Below are 27,967 nucleotides of genomic sequence, written 5' to 3' on the forward strand. Positions count from 1 at the left end.
ATCTTCAGTGTCGTTTATTCGGGCTTTAATGAGATTTTTATTGCTCGGTACGATTTATCACGCCCGCAGAAGAGAATTATTCGAGAATTTTTCAACCCTATACCCCCTACTGCTTTTATCTATCGCGGGGTGGTGGAAATCTTTTTTCCTCGCAAACTGACTCTTTTCTCTCTCTCTCTCTCCTCGCGGGCGATGGAAAAAAAAAAAGCCCTGGACAACTGCATGAAATATGTCCCCTCGGGTTAAGGAATCGGTCGGGCTTTTCGTCGCGAGCACCGAATAATTGTACCAAGAGAAAAACGGTGAGCGATGACCATGTTTTTACAATCTGGGACTTTTTTTTTTTTTTCCTATAAGTGCCACGTATGGAAGGTGTGTTTTCACCAAAACTGTCGATCGATAGGTCTTTTTTTATTTTACTTTTGGTGTGAAATTACATGTTTCTACAAGAGGACGCAAACATCAACTCAAAATTAATTAAATTGTGCTTAATCGAAAAAGATCCCTCGTCAATTAAGATTTACGTATTGCCATACATGAACCGTACAAATACAATAATTTGTGCAGTTATAGAGAAGTGTGTGAGAAGAGAGTGAAAAAAAAAAAAAAAAGAAAGTGTCTACATGTCTTCAACTCACTTGAAAGGGCAATCAATTCCAGAGATACGAGTCGCAGTCGCCGAGGAATAACCTCGAGATAACAGCAGAACCAACAATAGCTCGCGTATATGGGTACAACAGCCGGGGCATAAAAATGCCGAATGCGTTTCTCAGGAGGGCGAGAAAGTACAGGTCGCCTGCACGAGCCATCTATCCGTAAATGGCCATCTCAACACTGCCGGACGAGTGGTTCCTTCCACCGATACCGTTTCCCCGGTCCCCTAATTACGGCCATAATCCGCCCCGCGGAGACGGAGGAGCCGTATACGTGTCGGTGGAGCTATCGGATGGGCTGATGGGCACTGCAGCCCGCTATACGTCACCGATGCTCGACGAGGCGACAGCTCCGCTCGAGAGAGCTGGCACTGCAGTTCGACACTCGCACCGGGTTCCATCCCAGCCGGATAACAGAAATAGACGTACGGAGGAGGAGGGAGGGGCCCGAAGAATCTTCTTCGTGCGAGCGTGGCATAAAACTTTTCCGCACGGCCCTACACACACGGACTCTGGCACGCTCGCCCTCCCGCAATCCCGAGGACCGAGCTTTTTCCCCCCTCCTCCTCGGGCTTTCTTTCGGCTCCCGTGGCATCCCGGGCCACTTTCGAAGTTACGTCGCGTCCACGATAAAGTACGGCGAATCGATCCCCCACCCACCTACGCTGGACTCGAAACGTCCGCCCGTAATCCAGCTCGGGAGAGAGCCCGAACAATAATTTCGAGCGCTCGCCGAGGCTAGATAGAGAGGGGGGGGGCCTTGGGGTCGTATCCCCCGATAAAAGGAGAAGAAGGCTCTTTTGTAGGTGCGCCCGTCCGCAAGTTGGCTTGCAAATATTGATTTTCTTGATTTTCGGGTTTTTGGGGGATTGGCGAATGTGGTGGTGGTTTCGCCCGAACGAAGCAACCCCCGGGTGAGGCAAAACCGGACAAATGGTAATTGAAGAAGAGAAGCCTCGCTGCTCTCGGCGATGTAAATCCGAGCGGCCACGTGAGGGTATAAGGTGTGTACGGTCGCCCCTAGGGGCTTAGGGGAGTCACCGGAAGGATTTGAGGCTCTCGCTCCTATCGGACGGTACACATCAATGATAAATATGTATTTTTGAGACGCACGTAAATAGCTATAACCCCCCGACCGGGCATTTATTAGCATGTAAGTACTACACCCTTCAAGGGATACCACCTTCTTCGCCGTAATGGCTTTGCCTCCGGATCTGTATAATATTTCCTCCCGAGCGATAGGTACAACACGGTTTTGTAAAAATGGAGGACGAAAAATATTCCACGTGTATTTTTTTTTTTTTCTTTCGTGACGCAGCAGTTGCGTGGGTTGTACAATTTATTGCCCCGAGATTCATCGCTACGTAATGTACGCATGGAAAGGGGAGATGGTATCGGCACGTTGTCTCATTATACAACGACGAGAATAATCATCTCGTTCGGGGGCAGTAAAATTCACCGTCCAGTTCTTTATTTTCTGTTTTTTTTTTTTCGCGAGATATACTATATACACGAACCAGATCAATCGAGATCGACGAGAGCCCGAAACGGCGATGATGATGATGATAAAAAATCGGCATTTCCTATACTCTCTACATCCAGGGCGCACCGAAGCCCCGATAATTTGTTTGGTCGTTTGCATATTTTTGCGCAGTGTGTGGTTTCGCGCTTTTTCTCTTCTGCATACAAGTACGAGCCGATAAACAACAAACAGCGATAAAAATCCGGGGCAATGTTGCACGGCACGCGTGTGATGATAATCCGCGTGTTCTCTCTATACGCGCTGCAATGCCGATTAAAAAAAAAAAAAAAAAAAAAAAAAAAGGAGAAAATAAATACAAAATACGCGATACCCGGTATTATTACCTTGTATTCGACAACAAAGTGCGATCGGCAGGGGAAATCATGTGGACAAACATAGTCACGGGTATTAACGCTTACCTATACACTGAAGCGTGCGATTTGTAAGGCTCGATACACTTTATTTTTTTATTCGCTTCCTTGGTTGGGTGCAATGTAAAGGTATAAAAGTACACGGACAAAAGTTTACGGGGTACACCTGTAAAGTTCGAAGGAATTTTTAGTTACGCGTTGTTGTGTTCGCGCGGGAGAGTTGCCCGTGGGATGGAAGGTAACAACTTTCCATCTTCAAAGTTATCTGTTGTAGAATGGCTCGAATTTTCGCGAACCAAGAAATCTTTGCGACACACGTGACGACAATCTATAGCATTTTTCTTTTTAAATACGCCCAAGATTGTTTCTCAGTTTCAAGTGCCAAGAGAGGAAAAAAAAAAAAAAAGAAAAAAAAAAAAAGAATTTCCCTTGCACTTGTCAATTTATCGCGATAATCACGGCAGCTCGGTACAGAGAGACGCGGGGGTGTAGCGAGCAGAGTTCGATGGAGCGTGTACATATACGTACGTGCGCCTTTGCACGTACCAAGCATCGGCAAGGATATAAGCACTGGCTGGGCTATATACCAGAACAGGCTGTCTCGATGCTTCTATTTTTTTTTGTCCCTTTTTTTCCCCCCCTCGTCTGCCTCGTTTCGTTTACCTAGCCGGGAAATTCCGCGTGGCTGAACTCACGAGGCACTTCGCGCTGGCGCTGCTTTTGCTGCCTCTGCTTGCCACCGCCTTCGGGATTTTACGTGTCTTCGAATAGGTATGTGTCACGTGTACATAATAATACACCACGCCTGCATGGCGCGTGCGACTCGGGGACCTGCTGCCGTAGCTTTTTCCAACCTACATTATATAGGTGTACCTATATATGTATACATGGGCGCTCCAAGTATGGTGCGTGCGTCGTGTTTCTGCTGCTGTACGAGCATACAATGTATACAGGAGGAGAAGATGGGGCAAAGTAAGAGAGGAGAAAGTGTACCATTTGAGGGCATAAAAATCATCCCCTATACGTGCGCATCGATGTGTTACGATGCATCAAGCGATACTGCAACAACGTACGCCCTCCCCCATTGGGGAATATCAGCTTTGGAAAATCACATATACGGCTCGAATGCGCTTGTGATCTTCAAAGAGGCGATATAAGTATGTCTCCGCGTGATGTATATACATTTACACCCTCGCTAAACAGGTACACGTGCGTGTGTATAACTTTGAGTCTATACGGGAGAACGTAAAGCGCCTTTGTATAGTATACGTGCCGTTGTGTGCACCGTTAAGGGTTCAAACGATGCTGCTTTACAACCCCGATAAAAATATAAGGGACTGCGCGCCGTATACACCGGAGAAGAAAATAAAAAGAGGAGGCGCGCTGAGTCTATTACAGACATCGGAGTGTGCCGCGCACACCTATACAGTGATTTCCCGTGCTATGCAGTGGCGGTACGAAATTTCTTACCCCCCGAGTGGCAGCTGACAAGTTCCTGGCAGTCTTTCAAAAGATCCTACGAATCTCGATAGGAAGAGGTGGTGGTGGTGAGGGTTGAAGGCACTGAGTTTTCGATTCATTAGCGGCGCCTCTGTCGCGGACGAGGCTTGGCCGCAGCTCCCGAGCCTGCCTCGTATACGTAATCGCCCGCATCCAATGGGCTCGGACGTGAGGTTTTCTTCTTCTTCGACGGCACAGTGCACACGTACAGGCGCGCCGAGAGGAGACTAAATTTCACCCCTAAAAGGCCCCATCACTATTCAGTGAACACTGGATATTTTTTATTTACGCACTGCAATCAAGTTTTGCATCATCTCGTTTCTCCCTCCTTCCTTCCCGCGCGGCTTGATTAATCATGTACAGCGGAAAAGCTGTTTACGATCCAGCACCGCTGCTGCGCCCATACGTTTATATATTATATATACGCAATCCTCAAGCCGAGCCGGGCCATCATTACTACGCCGGGCTCAAATGAATTTTCCCTAATGATCTTTTCTCCGAGTTGGCGCGTCTCACACGCGTGGAACGTCTATCCTCGATATACATGTGTACTTACATCCACGTTTACTCGGTTGCACAAACCCTCCTTTCTTTTTTTTTTTTTTTTTTGGGCGCGTATAGCAAACACGGCCCGCACTGTTGGATCGAGTTTTACCTCGGAGGGGATCAACCGTAGTTCCTTTGGGGCGAGGGGCGTGGATTTTAATCAAAGTTTCATTTCGAAGAAAGCAGCGGCGCGTATTATACATCTATACGTATGAATTTTACGTGTACTTTTACACCGACTCTCGTGGAGAGTCGCGGAATCATAAACGGCGAGTCGATGAAAATCAACTCGCGCGTACACGTACGTCACACGTGCAGGGGAGAAAGGAAGGTGGAAAAGAGCTCCGCAGCCGAGGGAGAGCGCTTCGTCGTATCGAGTTTTGAAGCTGAACTTTCACGGGGCCCCGGCCTCGAAAGAGAAAACCTAAGGCATGCTTATATATGTGTACGTGTGTGAGCGTAGTCGAGTGCTGCCGATGCACGCGTTCGTATATATATAACGTATAGCGCAGGGTTAGGGGGTGGGAGAGGGCGCGATACCTTCTCGCGCCCGGCCCCCGAGAGTTAATAACGCGCGAGGAGCGCTGCGAGGCACTCGAGAAAACTTCAGATATCGTTTTAAATTAATTATGCGCATAAATTGCCCCGGAGGGGAGAGGGTGTAATTATATCGCTAATTAGTTTGAATCGCCTCTTGAATTTTTAAGCTTTGAAGACGACGAAAACTTTGGCCCTTGCCTCCTCTGTCGTCGTCGTTTATCGACGCACCCCTCCCCCCCCCCCGCTGCTGCTACTTGCTAATGTTCCTCAAAGCGTTTTTGCTCCCTTTCCCTACGCTCCTAATGAATTCGCCCTTAATACTTGAAATACTTTGACCTAAATCATTCGAAATTGAAACCAACTGTCTTGGCGCTTTGGCCGAGGATATCTGCGTGGAAGCCTGTAACGAGCGGGGTGTATTGTACACCAAACGTACGTGTGCATCGGAAAAAAAAAAAAAGAGTAATAAACCCTGAGCTCGCACGTACGTGCAGTGCTTCGATGGAGAACACGAGACGGGCTCTTATACGTCTGGGAGGCTGCAGAGAGCGAGAGAGAATTGTCTCTTGGGCCGATGGACACAAACGGGGCAAATGAACCATGTATAGTTACGGTGATGTCCTTGCAAGATGACGATAAGAGACGAGGGAAGGAGGCGACTATACGTATATATAGGTACTGTTGCTTTTGAGCATAGTTTCGGCCGGCAAGTGGTTCGCCTCGTGCAGCCTACAACCGAAACGAGGTGTACATATACATATAAACACGTGCCTCCTCCGCTGCACGGACAATTAAGAAAGATGGGTGATGCGCACCCTCGGTATATACGCTCGGTAGTTTGCGCCGTGTCGCGTCTTCTGCTCCCATGCGACTTTGATGGCTCTTTCCTCGGCACCCCTTTTCCCTTGTACACCAGGCATACGCCTCTTATGTATACAGACCGTATCATAACGATACAGTCGTCTGCCTACGCGTGGTTACACGTATACGTACATCGTGCTACGGTGTGTATACACGAGTTGGTATATGCATACCAGGGATGGAAGAAGCTTGCTGTGCGCCTAAAACCCAAGTATGTATAAAGTTGCTTACAAGTTGGGGGCTGCTCTACGACGGGACTTTGGTGGGTGCGCCTATATATATGTATATACCTAATGTGTTATTTCTCTCGAGAAACATGCGAATCTTACGAGCTGCGCTGCTGAAGCGGCTTTCCTAACGTTGCTCTCGTACTTTGGGCCTTCTTATGCTCAACCAAGCATTTACCCACATGCAGGTATTTCCAATACTAAAATCATAGCATCACGTGATGGGTGTATGTACACGACATACATAATATGTTTTGATACAGTTATTTGAATAAAAAGAAAAAAAAAAAAACATGAAAACAAACTATTCTCGAGGGTTGCGTGTCTCCATTAACAGTTACAATGTAAGATTTTGTCCATGCATGTAGAAAACTTACCGAAATTGGCAACTCTGTGACATTTAGCAAAAGTGGAGATCTTACCTGAAATGAGAAAAAAAAAAAGAAGAAAATTAAAAAAAATATAGTACAATTTGATTATCCATATTAACTACAGTGTAATTGTAATCAACGAAACTTTATGGCAGAGAGTGGATCAAGTATCCTTTTGTTTTTTTTTTAACCGTATACCTGCCCACTGCAGTAACCCACAATTCATATTTTAAAATTGGCACAAAAGTGTCAAACATGTCTCTAGAGATCAACGAACGAACGAACAAACAAACAATCGACAGAAAAATGATAAACAAAGGCCGAGGCTCGTCCCTCCTAATTTGACAGAAGCAATATCGGAACTCGGACACGTTGATTCACCGTGTCCATCAGCATCGGCCGGGTCCAGAAGCGATTCGTGGGCGCAAATATTGACGTTATACTTTGGCCTACGTATCTCCAGCTACAAGCATCGTGCCGATGTGTGGTGTCCGTTGGGCGCAAAAAGGTGGGTTGGAAAAAAAAAAAAAGAAAAAAAGTGGAGGGACGAAGGGAAAGGGAGATGGGCGGAAATGCGAAAACGGGTTGCCCGGGAGGGGGCTCGGATCGCAAACAAGCGGAGGTATGTGATTTTTAAAAACAACGTGTCATCGGATCAAAAGATATTTGTCCCGGTAAAATACGCGGACGCATTCGGCAGCAGCGGTGCTCGGCTGACGGAGTCGAATGACCGGTGAGTGCATGTGTGCCGGGCGTCACGAGAGAACAGAGGGCTAATCCTCGGGGCTGAGCAACGGGAAATTTATAGCACTTGACTCGGACGCGCCGCGCGTGCAGTGGCTTCCCGTGGCTATACATGAACATGTCCACGGAAAATATTCCGTTTTCCTCCCCAATTTCGATGTTTAAGTAAACATTTTTTTTCAGATGGGGCTTGTTTTGCTCGCAATGCCATGCACTTTAAGAGAAAAATCACATGAACACGGGTTTCGATAGTGGCGACGCAGTTTTTCCGTGATTCACATATTTAAATTACATCCATACAGATGGTATGTGTGGATACGATAATATCATATAAAAAGGGTGTCACCTTCACTGAAATCCGTATTCAAGATTTTTCACTTGTAGTACTGCGAGCCCTACTTCGAGGGTGTGCCTAAAAACAATTAATTTAAAAATCGGGGAAAAAACGGAATATTTTTCGTGGATTTGTTCATATGTATATGTAACAGCACCTCTCGGCAGGCTTGCAATTTTTGTCGTTTGATATTTGACCTCTTCACTAACGATGCATATTGCAGCCTGAAAATCCTTTTACGCCAAATTCAAGATCTGTTGTAGCTTTCGTTGTGTTTAATTGTAAAAAAAAATAAAAAAAAATAACCAAATAGAATGAATAAAAAATTTATCTTCCAAAAGAATTCTGGTCTCGACTTCATCCTCGCTCCAATGTATGTTCAATTATTGTAATCAAGAGGAAAAATTGGTGTGTACAAGTACACTGCTGGTTTTTTTTTAACATTGGAATTAGACACGACTGTAATATTATGAACACAGTGAAAAATTGATCAGAATTATCAATAAAAAATACGTACATTCCATTTTTGCCTTTCAATCACAATAAATATAAAATACCAAAAGCTATTTCCTGTGAAGTTTCAAACTGGCATGTCGAGTATAGTCAAAGTTACTTTTACCGTATAGGTAATAAAAAAAAAGCTTTTTTTTTGAACAAAAGGTTGAATTAATTTTCAAAGAGTTTGGTGTTCGCAGTACTTGGCCAGCGATGCCATGAAAAATTGTAAAAGCAACGTTCCAAGTGATCAAAATCAAGTCACTAATTATCGGCCAGGGGAGTATGTAGACATGCAAGAACTAATGGAAAAGAAGAAAATTTCCAACTGAAAGTAGTATCGAATGAAATTATATCTTTGGAAACCATCACCGGAGGTATAAGTTTTTCTACCGAAGGCCGATTCTCTCTCTGAATCATAAATTATTACAGTTACGGCAACCGAATTTCCGCTTTTATTGGTGCACGTTTCCAGACACTATATAATTCCCTATATATACTCCCGCGTGCGCGTAGATTGTGAGCGCAAAAAAAAAAAAAAAAAATAGAGCCAAAGTCTTTTTTGGGCGTTCGGTGAACGGAGCTTTGAGCATCGTTAGCCACACCAGTCGCGGCGAATCGATCGCACAATCGAAAAGTCGAGGGTATACCAGCCGGGCGCGCGCTCCCAAGTGCTGCCGAGATTTGCATTCGACGCCGAAGCCTCGTGGGAGCAGTAATATTCATGAGCGACATTCGCAATTAATATTCATCGATAAGTGTTCCAAGATCGGCGGGACAGTAGAGATAGAGAGAGAGAGAGATCTGCTTCGTCAAAAATGACTCGACTCCGGGTGTGTGCGAGCGCATGTGACGGAGCTGAAAGGCTTGCTAATGCGCCAGAAAAAACTTTTAGGACACTCCTCCTCGGAGCTCCATTGGCATACAGATTAGTAATTTTCAACTCTCTCGAGTGGAGCTGCTCTTTGGAGTATGTGTACTTGAATGTATATATATGTTGTGCGGAGAAAAGTGCGAGGAAAAGTGTATGGTGGTAGTCGACTGTACCAACTCTGTTGCTCATTAACTTTCAAATTACGGTCAAAATGAATGAAGCGGTGATTGCCGCGTCGATCATATCATATATCCCGAGTATTGTATGGCTTTTCGTACGTCCATCAAGTCGAGTGAAGGAAAAATACCTCCTATAAAGCGTGACGTAATTTGTATCGACAGCTCGGTATAAATTTAATACACTCTTGTCTTGTCTCTCTCTCTATAGATAAATGTGGGATTTAAAAACTCGTGTGTAAGAAAACCATATGGGAAAAGTTTGATCACTCGGTTCTTACTAAAGTGTAATAATAATATATTTTAACTAACGCATTTTGCAGGTGATACTTTTTTTTTTTTTTTATCAATTACAAAAGCGTCTAGGGAGCTAGTCCTCCATAGGATTAGAATCAACATTTCCCGTATCTACAAAAGTGAATATCCGTAAAAGTCACTGGGTACAAATACAAACAAAAGATGTGATTAACATCCTGGTTCCGGTGCATCAACGCATGGAAGTTTTCCTCGAGTTCAATCCTTGTAATATAGATTTTGATAGTAAAATAAGGTAAAAAGTGCTCGTTTGCCGCGTGAATTTAATACATGTACAAAAACTTATTCATCTCGGAAAGGATTGAAAAACAGCGAGCGAGTAATTGAAAAACTTTTTAAATGCGAAAACTGCAGAGCAGCACTGGTATACGCACGTGGTATCAGCACAGCCTATTCGGGACGTCTTTTCTATACACATGCTGATAAAAGCACGTCCCGCGCCGGCAAACATAAATATCATCACTGGGCTTGCACGCACTTGTGTGGGTATATATATGACGGGTGTACAAGTGTTGGTGTGCAAATATGACTTCCGATCCTCGCCCGGCGAATATGGATACCCGCGCGAGCCGACTAAAGTGCTCGTATACGCCACCGCGATGAATGTAATGTATTTACAAACACGCTCAGAATAAACGCGGGGCGCGTGTGTGCGAACTCACGGCACAGCCTGACCTGCGGGTGCCGTAATACGTGTATAGCTGGCGGCTTACACGGGCTAAGGCAACATTTTTTATTCTGGCTCTCGATCCCGCTGCTGCTCCACATGTGTGTACGTGCACGCGCATTCGATACTGCGAGGAATTCATTTCCCGTAAGCCGTAATATTTTTCTGTAATATCCGAAAAATATTCATCCTTTTTATGCACGCGAATTTAACTTATTCAATGAATAGGTGTGGAATTTAGATGAATTTTTTATCATTTTTTTTTGGGGGGGGGGGAGTAGACGTAACATCGATAAAGTTTACTTTTTTGCAAATGAAAGCGATGGAGGAATAGAGTTTTTCAATTTAGTAAAACGAGTAGTGGGAGGTCGATAAAAAATATATCGAGTTGCGGTACAAGTAATGTACATAAATCAATAAGGCTTCAGTAAAAGTAGTTTGTGTTTATTTAAAAATGATAATAAGAGTGACAGAAGTAAAGGTTAATTAATCAAATGAGTCAAATAACTGATGACAAAGAAAGGAGACGCATTAAAATAAAGTGAAATAAATAATAAAGATGATACGAGGCCAAGACGTACCTAAAGTGCACGAAATGAAGCAAAAACAATAAGATGGATGGAACGTGCAGGATAGCGTGAGCACGCAGTACATAAATTTTTTTTTTGCTGCGCCAAATCTGTGCGTATAATAAATCCTCGGCAACACGAGTCAACGCGAGATAAATAAAATGCAGTATATCGCAGATTAAAATGCAATAGACATATAGGATAAGTGCCATAGTTTGGACACTTGTAGAGAGTTGGATGTACATCAAAAACTCTCACGACATAGAGTATAAAAAAAAAGGAAAATTAAACTAATGTGTCAATAGACGAATAAAAACTCATGTTTTAATAAAAAGAGGATGAACGGAAGAATGGGAATGATGCACATAAATGAATTTCACAAAGTTAAAGTTTATATGTTTTTATGGACGTAAAAGTATGCTACATTAGTTTCGGTATTCGTGTTTTCAAAGTAAAAGTTCTTGCAAGGTAACCTCGTAAAAGAAAGTCAGTGCAGAGTTTTCAAAAAAATTCATATAAACATTGTCGAAGGGGTTGAAACGTACAGAAAAATACATCTCGCCGCGCTAATGGGAATCCATGTACAACACTCGCACACCACCAATGGGATTTCCAAGTATCGTACGTAATGTAATCACTTGAACTTTGGACTGAAATTGTTTAGCTATTCCGACAACGGGAAAAACAGGTGGTTAAAATGGGGGATGGGGGAGGAGAGCAAGTCGAAAGTGATAAAAGGTATAAGGTCGAGGGTAAAGAGAAAGAGTTACGGACAAGAGAGATAGGGGAAAGGGCGGCATCGTTTTCCAGTTGGTATTCACGCCGTAACTGTTTCCATGCCTGCACCTCCATCGAGACGAATACATATACGCAGTAGCAACAGCAGAGGGTAAGATCAGTGGGGCCTGTACACCCACACGCGATTTTTTCTCTCCAAGTTCCAACGAGCAAACGAGCTGATTCTACACGAGGGCGCCTCCCATCCTCTATACGTATGTGTATAAATATACATTCTCTCTTTTTACACCCTTGTACATTTCAGCTTTGCTCTTACCCACCTCTTCCACCAACACACACACACACACACACTTCGGACTCGAGTACTATTAGCACAGGCAACCAATACAACGGCCGGGAGAGCCGAGCGTTTTTGGTCTCGATCGCTGATTTTCACCAGCGCAGTATAGTATACACATACACACAGCACATCGAAGGGGATTCTCGGCCACTCGTGTATAATATGTACCTATTGCTCCTGCCGCTGCACCCCCGTCACCTACATACACACGCTCCATATATGTACACTGGCGTGTGCGAGAGCGCACGATGAAATTACGGCTGCTCGTTTATCAAGTGGGAATTGGATTATGTACTAGGTACGATACTGAATAGAAGTGGCATCGATCGAGAGAGAGCCGCTCCACACACATACATACACACAGGGAGAGAGAGAGAGAGAGAGAGTGGAAGAGTAAAAGCCGAGCGAAAAAAGAGGGTAACGTTGGTGGGCTCGGGCGTTCCGACGCTCTCCACTAGCTGCTGGAAAAAAGCTCGAAGGCTTGTTTGATCGTTTTTGCGCGCCTGCAGCTCGTCTTCCTTCGAGCGCGTGCAACACACTTTACCGGATTAAAAATCAACTTAGACATTTCGATAGCTCCTTTTTTACTCTCCGCTAACGTTTACTCTTTGCTTTCGATCACTGGCGTGCCCATGTGCGAGCTTATGGATCAAGCAAAAGCTCGCTTTGATGGGAAGCAGCTTCTTCGAAATTCTTTTAGTCATGACGGTAGCCGTACCCCCGAACGCGAAAACGAGGGATGAAACGCGGAGGATCTGTTTTTTTTTTTTCGGAGCCTTTCCCGGCGGCTGAGTCGACCGATTGCTTCGTCATACAATACACAAACGAGCGAGATTTCCGCCGTATTGGGAGCAAATCGTCCTTTTTTTCGTCGATTCATCGCGCCACTCGGACTCGCTTCCCCGGAAAATCCACCGCATGACGTTGCGGGAAAAAAAAAAAAAACACCTCCCCCATCAGGACGACGGGGAGACTTTTTTTTCCTTCGCTCTGCGACAAAATCATTATTTTTGTTTGTTGCACATCCACTCGCTCGCCGCTGTAAAAGGTATAATCGCTGTTGTTTGTGGATGGCGAAAATTCGGCATCCGGTCCAAATTCACGGTAAATATTTACGTCCGCGCGCGAGCGTTCCGAAATAATTGGACGCGACGGGTCCCCCGGAAATATCAATCATCTCTGCTAACGGAATCAGCCGGAGTAATACATTTACAATAGCCCGGGAGGGGGGGAGGGGGAGCCGAAAATACCACGAAATAAAGGCTATTCCTATATTGGGCCGCGCTCTCGTTGTGCCCCGGCGAGATTATAATGCACCTGCGTCGGGAGATCAAAGCCGAATCAACTCGGATAAGCGACTGCAAATTGTTACGTACACGTTGGCCGAAAATTTGTCGTTTCGCTATATATTGTATCTTGTGTATAGGGTGAGGCCGAACCACAGAATGCATTAATCACGCCTGCCTTGCTCCTGCAAGCTGTTTCTCGCAGAACCCGGGGGGGTATATCGGACAGAGGGAGGTAACTGGTACACGAAACTTGCGCGAGACACCGGACGCGCGCTCTAAGTAGGCTCGAAGCTCGTGAAATACAGAAACCAACATCAGCAGTAAGTAGCTGCAGTTATCACCGAGTGTCTGAGGCACGTGACGCTGCCTCCCTGGGCTGTGTTATAATTTCGATTTCGCTGCTTCGCGCTACACTAGCAGGTTCACTTCTCAATCCGGGGCGTCTCGCGCAGGGGGGGGGGTTCTGCTCCCAAGGTAACGTATTCGAGTAGTAAACTTTTGCAAAGAGGATGGATAAGAGGCAAAGGAGACGCTCGCTCCGAGGAAACAAGAACAAGAAGAAGAAGTTGATGGGGAGGGGCAAAAAAAAAAAAAAAAATAAAAGTCTTTCATGGTTAAAACTTGCCGAGAGATGTTGCAGCAGCGGCGGCACGAAAAACTACCGAAATTATTTGCCAACTCGTCGACTTTCCAACTTTTCCTACGTAACGTGTAAGTAAACAAAGAGCATAAAAAAAAACACAAACAAAAAATCAACAAATTTGAGCCGGACTTTGCTCGAATCTCGTCCGACTGTACATACGTATATATATATACTCTTCTTCTTCTCGACCATTTCTTCCTCCTCTCTTCGACATAATTCTCAGATAATGAACAAACTTTTCGAGGCTAGCTGACGTTGCGAGATTTAAGCCGAAGTGTATGGTTTATTTTTCGAAAACCTGTGCGGTATCCAACGTTAGAAAAATAAAATGTACAGGAGATCTCCTTTAAACGTCTCGAATTTTTTTTTTTTTTTTTTTTTTTAAGAAGCCAATGTCGTCAGAATAATGGTCAAGGTAGTCCTCAAATGAGGTGAAAGTCTGCAACTGTAAGGTACGTTTTTGATTATGTTGCTAAAACTAAAAAAAAAAAAAAAAAATTGACAAATTAAAGTACTCTATGCTACATTTTCAATACGTGACGTTTAATGGAAAAGTTTTTTGAAAAGCATTTGAACACTTTTTTTATTAACTTTTAAATAACTTTTATTTATGTTTGGTAAATTACCAATCTACAGAATTTCCACCACGAGTAATTAATTTTTATCGATTTTTATAAAATTCATTTTAGCGAAATCTGTTCAATGTGACAACGTTAAAAATAAAGTATCTTTAAGTGACCCTTTTGATTTTCTCATATACTTGATATAAAAAAACTATTTCGTGCTGTAAACAAAGTAATATTTTCCAGCTGCGCCAAATTTGCATTATTAATGACGATTAAATGTACGTACCACAATCCTCCCCCCAAAGAACGGACATGGAGTATTTATTTGCACGAAATTCGAACCTCCGGAGTATCTATCTTCTGCAACGTGCTCCCATACATTGTACTACTAATAGTGAATTATGGCTGAACTCTGGCGGGATGACAGTGCTTGTGGGTCTTTCCACTCTGCCTATCTGGCCTAATTGAAACTCGCTTGACAAGCTTGAAGTTCATTTAATTTAAATCACTTGTACGCAAAACATTTTACATTCTTCTGCATAATTTTCCATCTCTTTTAAATACAAATATAAATAAAGCACGTAAACAGTTCCACAATTTATTAAAATATTTCTTTTTACGGCTTTGAGTCAATATACAAACAAATTGGATACAGTCAATCAATCATTCAAGATATAAGGACAGGAGATATCTGAAAATACAATATTCATTTTCTAGGAGTAAAAAAATAAAAATGAAGGGGAATTCAATAGTGGATAAAAAAAGCAGTGGAAAATACAAGATCACTCAAGTGCGTGGAAAGAGGAATCGTTAGATTTTAAATTGTTTACGTAGAGCAAGTAGTAGAGGTAAAAAAATAAAAAAAATAGATTTCCACTATTTGTAAGGGAGTACACCTTTTTAGAACACGATTCATTGTACATCATCTGACAATAAAAACTCGCGTCAATAGCAACATGCGTACAAGCAGCGAGTCTCTCGTAGTTTCAGATGTAACGCGGAAGCAGACCTGAAAGGCATTTGGCTTTTTTTTTTTTTTTTTTTTAACAGTACTGTAGAAGAAAAAGTGCAAAAACCTGGGCTCATAGAATGGGGCGAGGGAAGCAGAGAGCAGCAGAGGGTAGGAGGGACTTGAAAAGATCGAGGGGGAAGTTTGCAGAGTCGAGCGCGTCTGGTTTTTTTTTGAGATTCGCTATTCGGTAATTTTATTTAAGAAAATTCTTCTGGTGGTTCACTCGAGTCAACTGAGATATGAAAAATTACTTCAATGCCGTGTGTACCTTCAAATCACGCGAATAACTTTGGAAAAATATTTATGACCGTTATTATGAAGATAAAAATTGGATACATTTTCAGTATTAAGGTTCAGATGTACATTTTTTTGGGTATTATAATTTTTGTGATTTTGTGTATATAAAATATTACGAGATGACTGATTTTTCGTAAAAAATTTTATTTTCACTTTTACAGAAAAAATGTTCAACTTAAAATAGTTATAAATCTCATCACAACGAGGTTAAGATTTCATTTAAAAAATCACGCACATCTGCAAAATATGTATAAACCTTTAGTAATAATTTTTTTTTGGTGCAACTTAAATAAATAGAATAAAAAAAAAAATAAATAAAAAAAATTACTTTTTTTTTTGTGCCAATCAGTTTGTACGCAAGTTTTGATATTTTTGACGTTTTACAAGAAAATATTTTTAAAAAATCCATCAATTTTTTTACCCTGATAAATAAGTAAGGTAATATTATGTAATTTTATCAATAATTAAAAATTGATATATTTATAAAAAAAAAAAAAAAAAAAAAAAAGCACATCCTCTCAATGTAATGGTATAGTGATGACAACAACGCAGCATCAGTGTTAAACGAACAAAGGTGGAGGCTGCGCGTGAATGGCCGCTCGTTGGGATGTGTCGAAGTTACCAACGGTGCCAGAACTGAATGGCACATCACGAATTAATACCGTCTAGCTGCTCGGCTGGCTTCTATACGTGCCCCGCTAATGAGACCCATTAGACACACGTCAACTGAACAATACACCGCTACTGTGTGCGTGTGATGCTCTTGCACCCCAACACGTGCGCGATTGTCAGATAAACATGTCGGTCTGATCTATACGCATATAGACGGTAACCCCCCACCCCCCCAAACTCACACGTGTGAAGTATATATATATACACATTTTTTGTGTTTGCTACACTCGCAAACAGTAGCGATATTTTTCATACCTTCCCTCAGTTTTTCACCAACGGCCCTGGCACTACCTCGCTTTTTTTTTTTTTTTTTTCATTCCATCTCGCCTCGGCGCGAGATCTGTCCCGATAGAGCCCCGGTTTATTGCTAAGCGTTAGGAGAAGCTTTATTACCCCGCCAGCGATGCGTATCGATGATTTGGCCCGGCGTACATATACGTATACCTCCACGCTCGCGAGTGATATACCCACTCTCTCTCCGCGGGCGTGCTCTTATATTTATAGCTCACGCGCGTGCTCCGCAGCAGCCCTGACCCCCTTGCGTGGTTTTATTTGGCTCGGGTGTATATATATATATATGTACGCGGGCGTTTGTCGCGATCGTAATCTTTCGGCGAACCCAAGTTTTTAAGCGCTCGTAATCTGATTCGTACACCATCGGCAACATTTTTCAAGAGAAGCTCAAACCCCCCCCCTTTCTTTGCCTCCCGGCGCTCTGCCACTCCTGCCTCCTAATGCCTTTACAAAGTTTATCCTGCCCGGGGCTAGAATTTCGTGTATCAGCCTCGATCGACTACTCCTCGGATGATTGACTTGTCGTGTGTGTATACCTACATCCGTATATCCTGTGCTTCGCTCGTGTTGTTGTACCACCCGAGGTTTACACAGCGAGCGCACCCTTTACGGTTTATAATCGATTATTATTATCGTCATATCCAGCGTGGTGGAAATTTCGGTTTTTACGCGCACTCTTGAGTGGGTGGCTGTTGCTCGTTGAAAAAGAAAATGTACATCGGGACGCGAAAACAACTAAAACGAAATTGAGCAGATAGTGAGAAAGGAAAAAGAAAAATTGGTAAATTCTCGTAAGAGTATTTTTATTGCCAAAGTTCGGACGTTATTTGTAATAAAGTATAGTCAAGAAGAGTAAAGAGTCGACAAGGACAGAGAAGATATCGCTTTTTCTGGAGCAAAGTCTCGTTCGATTCACATGTTTCATATTATATATAAAATGTCTATTTCAAAGGGCATCGAATGATACTATTAGCCTCGAAATGATTCAGGGCGCGCACATTCCGAGGCTCTCTCTGCTGTTGTGTCGGACGTGGAAGAAGGAAAAAAAAAAAAAAGAGGAGCTCGAGGAATCGATACCTGTATCGTATCCGCTCGGCTAGTGCGAAAAGAAAATTGTATTTCCCGTCTGCTTTATACACTGACTGCCGGATAATTGGTTCTCAGCGAAAATACACTGTAGTCTCTCTCTCTCTCTCTATTTTATATATATATATGGTACCTCCGAAACAAAGCCATTTATTGTCCGTGCTTGCGTTTGATACGGAAACTTCAAATAAATGGCTATGACTGACGCTAATGTTATTGATAAATGGCCGGCTCGGTGTTCCGGCAGAGCAAACTAGTTAAATGAACTCTTGCCTTGCGATTAATCACATTTAGCGAGAGCCGATTTCGGGATACGATCGAACGGACTCGGGAAATCATATCATTCAATAAAAATCCCTGACGAGTCGGACACATTTATATTTATTACCCAGCATTATTATTGTACCTTCACGTTGGAGCTCCGTACGTGTGATATGTCGTGACGAGGATGGAGAATCAGCATTAACGGCCACAGGTATATATTGGTATGCCATAGTAAATTTTGGACCAAAACACGGAAGCTATAGTAAAAATTAAATGGTATTTTCTTTTTTTTAAATAAAGTATGCTGGTGTGCACCAAATAGCTGATGTAATATATAAATATAAAACAACCACCAGTTATTTAAACAGTGAAGACACCCTTTTTAGGTACACTAACGAGCGAATACTTTCCTCAGTGGGGAAGAGCTTGCACTTTGGTTTCCCCGCGAAAAGGAAAGAGGAAAAGCCACTGCACACCAAAGTGGCGGTAGTGGTGAATAGAAAAAGAAAAAAAAAAGATCGAGGAGATACGTAACGAAGAGGGTATGTACAGCACTGTACAGGTGGAGGCGCAAACTAAACAGCAGCAGCGAGACGCGAAATAGGGGAGGCGCGCCCCGGAACGGAAGTAAGATGCTCGCAGAGGGAGGCCAAGATGAGAGAGAGAGAGAGAGAGAGCCACAAAAGGGAAATTATACGACCGCATGCATAGCAATCATTCCCCCGATGCTCAAAAGCTCTATATACTATACGTATACACATATATACGTGTATATTGCAAAAGAAAGACACCAAGGTCGCGCGGGTATAGCTCCGGGGACCCGCCTCGAAATTGTTGCAACAAAGTCGAAATTGAGCAGCGCAAGAGATGCTGCGTTTGCCGCTCGGTGCTTCCCAAAGGAGGAGGAGGTCCGCATCACAGTTACTTGTACACAGAAGGGCTTTCGCTTAGGAATTTGCTCGGCTCCCTAATACAACCACGTACATATACATACCGTCGTTGTTGCACACACAAAGAGAAGGGGGGGGAGAGGGGTGGTGGTGGCCGTCGAAGAAGACGATGAAACGCCGAGAGCCGTATCTCGCGAGAATGCGCCTCGTAAAAGTCGCGTGAGGTATAGGTATCTCGTAAAACGCCGAGTCAATGGACGGGAAGGGGAGGGAAGTAAGACCCCCGCAACCGTGGCTGTTATACCACGCCGACGCATTCTGCTATACGATTAACGACGGGGACGCGTTTTATGTACAAGCTCATTCTTTCCGGACGACGTCGTCGCGCTATGGTCTCTCCTCCTTGGGTCACGTCTCCCGATGCCTTCTATTCCCTCCCCTCCTCCTTTGTGCTGGTGCATATGCGCGTGTACGTCGCCGAGGCGACGAGACGGCGACGAGGGGCAGTGGCGACGACAACGACGATGATGATGATGGAACAGAGAAAGGGGCAAGAAGGAGCGAGGGGGTGGGTCGGAAGAAGAAGAAAGCATCGGGAATCTATTTGGTGACACAGCCCCGGGGGAGGGGGGAGCGTATAGCAACACCAGAAGCTACTCTCTCTTGGATTAAAGTACTCTGGGGGAGGGGGAGTACATGTAAGCAGAGGGAGGGTGCGCCCCGGTTATGCTTTAATTGAGGGGCACTTGAATTAAGCGCGGGAGGGGCGTAGGAGCGACGGAATTGGAACAGAACTCGACAAAACCCTTCCACCCTTTGGACTCTGTTCGCAACTTAAGGCCGCGCGCCTCCTTCCTCTATACCTGTGTTTTCAGCATCGGGCTCGAAAGCGCAAGAAGCTGCAGCGCGCCTTTTGGCAACAAAAACTCTTCGGCAGAAGTACTTCGACCGGAGGCTGAATCGAGCCGACGGGGTGTAGTAGCTGCTGCTGGCGGCAGAGCCGAGGTCAAGGGTCGATTTACCAGAGGATCATACCTTCCGCTCGCAGCAGCTTTTCGAGCCTCCTCCCCCCTTTTTTCTCTCTCTCTCTCTCTCTTCCCGTCTCCGTATGTATATGCATGAGTTTCGCGCACATTGTGCACAACCGGCCTTAGCTGCCTCTCTCTCTTTCGTTCTCTTTTTTTCTGTCTGCACACACGTATACCTTTTCCACTTTCCACGGGATCCCCCTCCTCGTACGCCCGACAGACCGAGCTCTGCCGTCTTTGCACTTTTCTTCGCCCTCCCCCCAACCCTCCTCTGGTCTAATGGGCAGAAAGAGGGAGAGACACACGTTGCAAGAGCCAGTCGTGGCTTCGTCATTGGAATAAGCGCGCGTACGAGCCTCGGACGGATAATCTCTCGTGGGGTATATATATATAAACCTCGTACAACTCGCGGATTGGGAGGGTCAGGGGGGAATGGGACTCTCTCGGGCAGGGCGTTTAATCAGGTTGCAGGCTATAATCCGCCGGTAAATCCCGGCGCACTTTGATAACTTTTGCCGATAATCGCGGATTCGCATTGGAATACCGGAGTTGCGTGTACAAATGTGCGTTTATACGTGTGCACAGGGTCACCGGTGGGCCGAGCGCGTTTTCACGATTAGAGAAACTGTTTCTCTAATAATTACCGAAAGAGAGGAGACCGGGTGCAATCAATTTCAAAGCCAAAACGCATTTCCCTCCCCTCCACGTCTGGTATTCCAATAGGGAAACTAAAACCAGATTGGTCCATACCAGCGGAGCGAAGCGGCTGGCAAGGTATATATATATATATATATATGTATACACGCACGGAGGGAGATAGATAGAAAAGCCACGTGTGTGTGTGTGTATTACACTCGCGCGCTGTGTCACGCCGCTAACGCTGAGGGATATTGATGAGGGCCGATTATGACGGGGGACTATTTGTGCAGGGATTCGAATTATCGTTACGTTTGCTCGAAGCAAATGCGTCTGTTTGCTCGGTATTTTGTATATACCTTTTAGAATCGAATATCACTCGATTTCGATGAACTCGTGCATCTACTTCGTATGTATACCTACCGTGTGCGTTTTAGATGATTATCATGTACGTCATCCCTTCGAGTTCCAATAACGTACTTTTTTTTTAAATTTTACGGGTCTATTTGTACTTGCAATGGGACTCATTGTTGGGGTTACTTTCTCAACGTTTGATGAAAAGTTACATTTTTAAGAAGAACAATCGGGTGGTTTGGGGAGAAAAAAAGAGGCCCTCGAGTTTTCAGGAAATACACGAGAGTCGTTAAAAAGCAGAAGAAAAAAAAAAAAGAGAGAAAAATCTTACATCGAGCGTTTAGCTCGTCGCGAACAAAAGATCCGGCTTCAATTAAGAGTTTAGCGTCAATTGAGTTGATGTTGAAAAGAAGAGGCAAGAAAAGGGAGGAAATATGGGAGAGAAAGAATCTATTGTAAGTCGCTTGCGAAGTAAAACTGACGGGGAAGAATTTAAAAAAAAAAAAAAAAAAGGAAAGTTGTGTGTATACGTATGTATATACATATATACGGGGGCGAAGCAAAGCGAAGCGAGATACACAAAAGGAGGAGACAGCAGTCGGGGGGAGCGGTAAGAGGGTCGTGCGCCTGTATATATACAGAGTAACGCAAAGGTGCGCCTGTGGAATTAAAGGGGGGAGGGGAAAATCGATGCGAATAATCTGTGCCCGTGTCTCTCGTATAAAATCTCATCAGGACTGCAGGGTATAAGGAGGAGAGACTTCGGATCCCTTTGGCAGCGGCACAGCCAAGAGAGGCGCGAAAAGCCCGTAATCTCGAAAGAACAGGGGGAAGGGGGCGACTTGTTGTTGTGCCGTATTATATACATACTTACGTAAGCGCGTGGGTTATGAAAGAAAAAAAATAGCGCTAGCTGCTCCGTGTTCGGCATTTATTTGTTTTTTTTTTTTTTCTTTTCTCAACTCTAACCCTCGATATGTGTGCTTTGTATTATATATAAGAGGTAACTCCCGCGTGCACTGGCGCCGCTGTGGGGAAACAATGCGCTGTTAATCGAAAAGAGTTTTCCCGTCGGCTGCACGTGTGTGAGCGCGTGTGTTTCTCCTCGGCATTTCGCGAGGCAAGTAAATGGCCCTGCAGGGCTTTCACATTTACAAAAGCGAGCCTCTACATATGCATGGCTGCTGCATTTTATATACCTACACACGTGCATCAGTCACTGAACCCAACGGCAGCGAATGAGAGCGGACGGGACGTGAAGTGCGCCAAGTTAAAGGGAAAAATGAATGCTCGTCTCTCTCTGCTGGTGGTGGTGGTACGGGCAGCGAAGTAATTTTTTCTCAAAACATTTTCATAACCGTCCGCGCGTAAATATATCCACTTGGCGACCCACCGGCGGCTCTATCATTTTGGAGCGGTGGAAAAAAAAGGAGCTCGGGGATAAAACGACGTGACATCGATAACTGTGAAACTTTTAATTATTACACGGTTACTCTGTGGTTTTTTTTTTTTTTTTTTCCAGCTCCTTTTTGTTTTTACCATACAGGTTCGCTCGACTGCTCGTAGCGCAAAAACGACTGACACGGTCTCGCGTGTCGTATATTAAACGGAGTTTGCGCTTCGAGACTTTGACTGATGCAGTGTATAAAACAACCTCGTATTTACGTGAAACTTTTTTTCTCTCTCGTTTATGTAAGAGATTATGCATAGAGATTAATTTTACGAGTATTAAAAAATATTACAAAATAATTCCCTAAGGAATGTTGTTTGTCAGTAGCGAGTGCATGAAAGAAACAATCAATTGATACAGTATCCCATTAAAAGAATAATCGTGCAAAGCGGGGAGACATTTTTCAATTGTCAGCCAACACGAAGAAAGCAAAAATGTATTTTCAAGCACGGGGACCCAAGTTAAAATCTTACAAATGAGTTGGAAAAAAAAAAAAAAAAAAAAACCACACGATAGAATTTTTATCAGCCGGCACTGCAGCAGAGACGAGCACGACGACGAATCTCGCGTGCAAGAAATCGAGAAAGTTGCGTAGCTGCGTGTAGATCACGTATAGGTATACAGCCCGCGTCAAGGTCGCGTGCGTATGTAAAAAAAAAAAAAAAAAAAAAAAACAGCTCGGCTCGACGACGAAGCAAAAAATAAAAGTGGAAATCGAGGTGGATGAGCCGCGCGACTCGAAATAACACGTTACACACCCACTTGGCTTGTAAAATACATCTCGTCTCGAGGTTCTTTCCGATATATATATATATATATGTATAACGTCTACTAGCGAAAATAAAAGCTCGGCGGGCGCTACACCCACCCACGTTGAAATAGTTAACTTTGGCGGGCAATAAGAAAAGTAGGTTGAAACGCCAAGGCCGGGAGGCAACTTTTTCGCGTCCCCAAGTTTACATGTACACCCACTTATATATACTCGACAGCTCCGAAAATATACCCTCGAAAACTGTCTCAAGATGTTGTTTTAATGTACTTGGGCGGACTTTTAAAAACAGAGTGACAGTTTAAAAGTGTCGGAATAAATGGCAACTGCACACGAATTTTGGGGAATTTGCACAATTCACAAATCCATCGTTGAGACAACATGATTTTTTTTTTTTTTTTTACATTTGATGGGTAATTTTTTTCTTTTTTTCAGTAAGACGAAATTTATAATTACAAAATAAAATTTATCAAGACGACGAACAAAAGCAACAATCAATTGTGATGCTTGAGATAAGGGATGCACGCGAGAGTGACAGTCGGGCCGGCAACAACGTGGCCTCTCCAAGGTATCGTCAGCTGATCCGCACGCACACACTCACACGTCAAGGTATACTTATATACATATATTTCCTGTATACTTTCTGCGGCACGTATTATAGTAAACATTGCATTTGCGTGCTCTCGAGTCGTTTTTCCGCGCAACGGCCTCGTTCCCCTTATGCATGTTGTGATATTGCGAATACAACACAGCAGCCGATCGGTCATATATTCGCTTGGTTCGCGGAATTCTCCCACACGCCTCTCGCCAAGCTTGTTTTTATCGCACTCCCAATAAGTACACGGCCCCTCCACCTTTTTTTTTTTTTTTTTCTTTTTTTTTCTTTTAAAGGCTGAGCGATTTCAACACGAGCAAAGCAGACTACTATACACACATCGCAGCAAAACGACGGGGCGAGTGAGAGGGTATACACTGACCTTGAGCGTCGGTCCAGCTTTTCAGGTGTCGGCTGCTGACGGTGGGCCCGGGGAACTCTCGACTGACAGCGGCGCCTGCACCGGTGGTGTTGACGTCGCTGGCGCCGGCGACGATGGTGTCGACGGCAGTGTCGGTGATGGCAACGCCGAGCAGTGGCTTCCGAGCTGGACGAGGCGCAGGACGAGGCAGAGGAGGAGGACGAGGAGGAGGAGGAGCAGCAGCAGGCCGCCAGCGAGGACGAGGCCGCCGCGGAGGCTGGGGTCGACGCGCACGAAAAACCACCAGTCGAGCGGTAGGTGTTGCTACCACCACCACTACTGCCGCTGCCGCTGCCACTGGCGGGTGTTCGTGCGGCTGTCGGCGGACTCGTGGCCAGGAGCAGCAGCAGCGGCGGCAGCAGGGCCCCCCGCAACCACGAGCACAGGGCCAGGCTCCAGCCGAGTTGGCCGAGCACGAGCCGCACCAGGTGCTGCGCGCACCGCCTCAGGGCGCTTGCGGCCGCGTTGGCCCGGCTTCCTGTTGTTGATGTTGTTGCTATTGCTCCGCTTCCGCAGCCGGCAACAAGCCGTGCCCGTTCCCGCGCATCAGCCACCGCTGCTGTGTTGTTTTGCTACTTTCAGCACGCGCGCGTGCTCTCGGGGTTTAAAAAACAAACGTCACGCTCGTTTTTACGGGTATCACCAGCGACTACGAGCGCGTCTCGCACTGCACTGCCCCGACGACGACTCCAACGACGAGTAAAGCTCGCGCGCCGAATTTCGCGCTCTTGCTACTATCTGCACAACTAGTACACGTCGAGCGGCGCGCGCACCATGCATGCACGGGGGCAAACAACTGACTTGGCTCCTGACTCCGAATGCTCCGATACTTGGCCGGTCGGTTGGCTGCCTCCTCTCCACTCCGCCTCGACACAGCCGCCACCCACACACCTCCTCCTGTCACCGCTAACGGGCGAGCTCGGGCAGCAACTCGTGAATACCTCCTGTGTGTGCACTGAACGCGTGATGATGGGGTGGTACCGGAGATCAGGTGAAATGCATATGTTGCTGTGTTGCTCCACCACCAACTGACCGCCGGTCGTTGTTGGCGTCCTCTGCTGTGCCGACGGAAGGTTATGGAGTTATCGAAAAAGTTGCTCCTTTTTCCCATCCGAAGCCACCATCAAAGTCTTGTTACCTTTCCTATATACTTATACATCACCTTGGAGGAATGCTCTGTTGTGGGTGGACGTTACGAGATGGCATGGAGCTATCGAAATCAGGATGCGACAAATTTATCATGAGTTCACGAGAGGCGAGTATTTATACGAGAGCGTTGAATACAATCACCGTATACTACCAATTTTTTACATATTTATCAATTTGTTTTCTTCTTACTTTTAGTATAATTTTTTTGTTGTGTTAAAAAAATCTGCGATTTAATTGTACGCACACTCGTACTACAACATTATTTTACTATTGTCCCTATATTTTTACGCTTCTATTTTAAAGACGATTGCACTTAACTCCAATGGTAAATTACCTAAAACTTGAAACTCGAATTTTTAGCGTTGATTCAGCTCTAAAATCAACACAAATATTACAACCAAGGCCTCGTAGACTTTTATTTTAAATACTAGTTATTCGATACTATTCTTACAACTTTAAAAAAAGGAATTCTTAAAATTCCTTTTTTTTTATGATTTTTAACTCGTCAACTTTGAATATGCATGGATGTATATTATGTAAGTAAATATATATTTACATAACTTGGGATAAATAAGGTACCAATTCGGCCGCGTATGCATCTTTGAGATTTCAATAATAGCAATACAACTTTCCTCGTCAGAACATTTACAACGAGAAATTTGCAAGATTTTAATATGGTATATTGCATGGGTATTATGAGTGATTTTTAAAATTAACATACAAATTTGCGTACAAAATCACTCATAGTATCAATACAGTGCATACAATATTAGGAACTGAAATTTTGCATGCTATTATTTAAATCTGAAAGACGAATGCCCGGCCAAAACGGTACCTTTCTTAAAGCATCTTCGAAATAAAGTATAGGTATAAATAGTACTGTAAAGGATCAATTGCCATGTGTTAGCGGCGTATATGTAAAACGCTGAATTTGCAAATCGCATCTCACAATCGTTTTAAATACTTGTATAAACTTTCATGAGTCACTGATTACATTTATTTTGGTCTATATATATATATTTGACCGTGAAATAAAACTTAGTCAGTTGTTCTCTGTATTTCACACTCTGAGCGCACACCTACGAGATTTGGTATCACTAGTTTAGAGCAGCAGGTCCAACGATAATACCTACAACATTGGACAAGCCACACTACGTAACATATACTTCATTGTCCTCATCTCGACTTGATTCTTCGAAACGAAAGACGTAAAAGTTCGTAACGCGTCTCTCGAACAGTCAACACATCAGGGGGACGTTTTATTTTGGATCACGTTTCGATTAGCCACTATGTGTGCATCAGCATGGCTACATTGTAAGATATGCCGATTCGAACGACACGACACAGGAGATTTGTTGCTCTTTTGTTATATATGTGTTCGTTGTTATTCGACGTCTCGAATCAAGGATACATAATATGCCACTGTTGTTGACTTGTTTACTGCAAGTAGCAGGATTTTATTTTGGCGATTTTTATTTTTTATTCATTTTCGTTAAGAAAAAAATTTCGAGTTACTTACATAACTGAGTGCAAAGAAAAAGTAGTTGGAAACAATTTATTAAACAATGGGTTGTACGGTATGGTATTCTTTGATTGTAAAGAATTGCCATATTGGTGTGACTATTTTTAACAAATTAAAATTTAAGGTCCGAGCCGTGTATGTACAATTATATTTGAGTTAACAAAGCACCCTCGGCAAAAAAGTCAGAGTTTGACCATTTTTACCTTGAAAATCTCAACAAAACAATGCACCCCTCGCAACTTGGTATATGTATCTATTTTGAAGTGACAACCTGCACTGTATACTGTTTAACTACTTGAGCTCGAAGGGAGGAGGAGCGTGGGAGCCACGAGTTCGTCATTAAAGGGTACAAAAGCTCGTCTCCCTACCTCCTTTCTTTAAGCTCCACCAGTTCGGTACATCAGGAAGTAGCAGGTATACAGTATGTGTCATAATTACACGCGACGCGTCATTACGCCGAATCCTGGAGTTTCCAAAAAAACTTTACTTGTGGGTTATACCCAAGATTGACGAGGTTGATGAGGTTACCTCCTCCCTCTCCTTTAGCTACACAGCACTTGATAAGCAAGTATGCTCGATTGGGCATCAACTATACAATAGCCTCGAGTTCGACTTTTGCCCGAACGTTTTCTGTTCCTTCGGCGAACCCCCCCCAGCACGTACCGCTACACCATCCCCCATCCCAATAAATCGGCTTATCGCTGCATCTATCATACATATCCGTGTATACTTACGAGTATGGTATATAAGTGGCCACTGCGAGTGGTCAGATAATGCAAGCCACCTCGTCGGCACATCGCCACGTAGTCGGTGTGGTTGGGGGGGTAACGGTAGGTATATATATACACACGAGAAATAAATGGAAGAGCCGAGCGAGAAAGAGTGGGAGGGCCAAGGAGCAATGGGACGTATATATGTATACTAATGGCCATAAGGGTGGAAGAGGACGTTGGGGGGGCGATGGTCATTTCTGGACTGTATAGGTACCGTAAGTATAAGCCGAGGACGAAATGTCTCCCAGCGATCCCCGCAGGAGATACCGGACACGCTAGCCTTCAAGAACGGTGACGTCCGCGCGACCTCATCTACCCCCCTTACACACGTGACACACGCCAAGGAGACAGCGAGATTCTCGCGGCACTCGACACAAATCTGATAGGGCGCCTCCCTCCCCTTTTCGTACGGTG

This window comes from Copidosoma floridanum, unplaced genomic scaffold (assembly GCF_036245765.1).
Source record: "Copidosoma floridanum isolate Cflo_tuat_1 unplaced genomic scaffold, Cflo_Japanese_pri ptg000019l, whole genome shotgun sequence".
Taxonomy (NCBI): Eukaryota; Metazoa; Arthropoda; class Insecta; order Hymenoptera; family Encyrtidae; genus Copidosoma; species Copidosoma floridanum.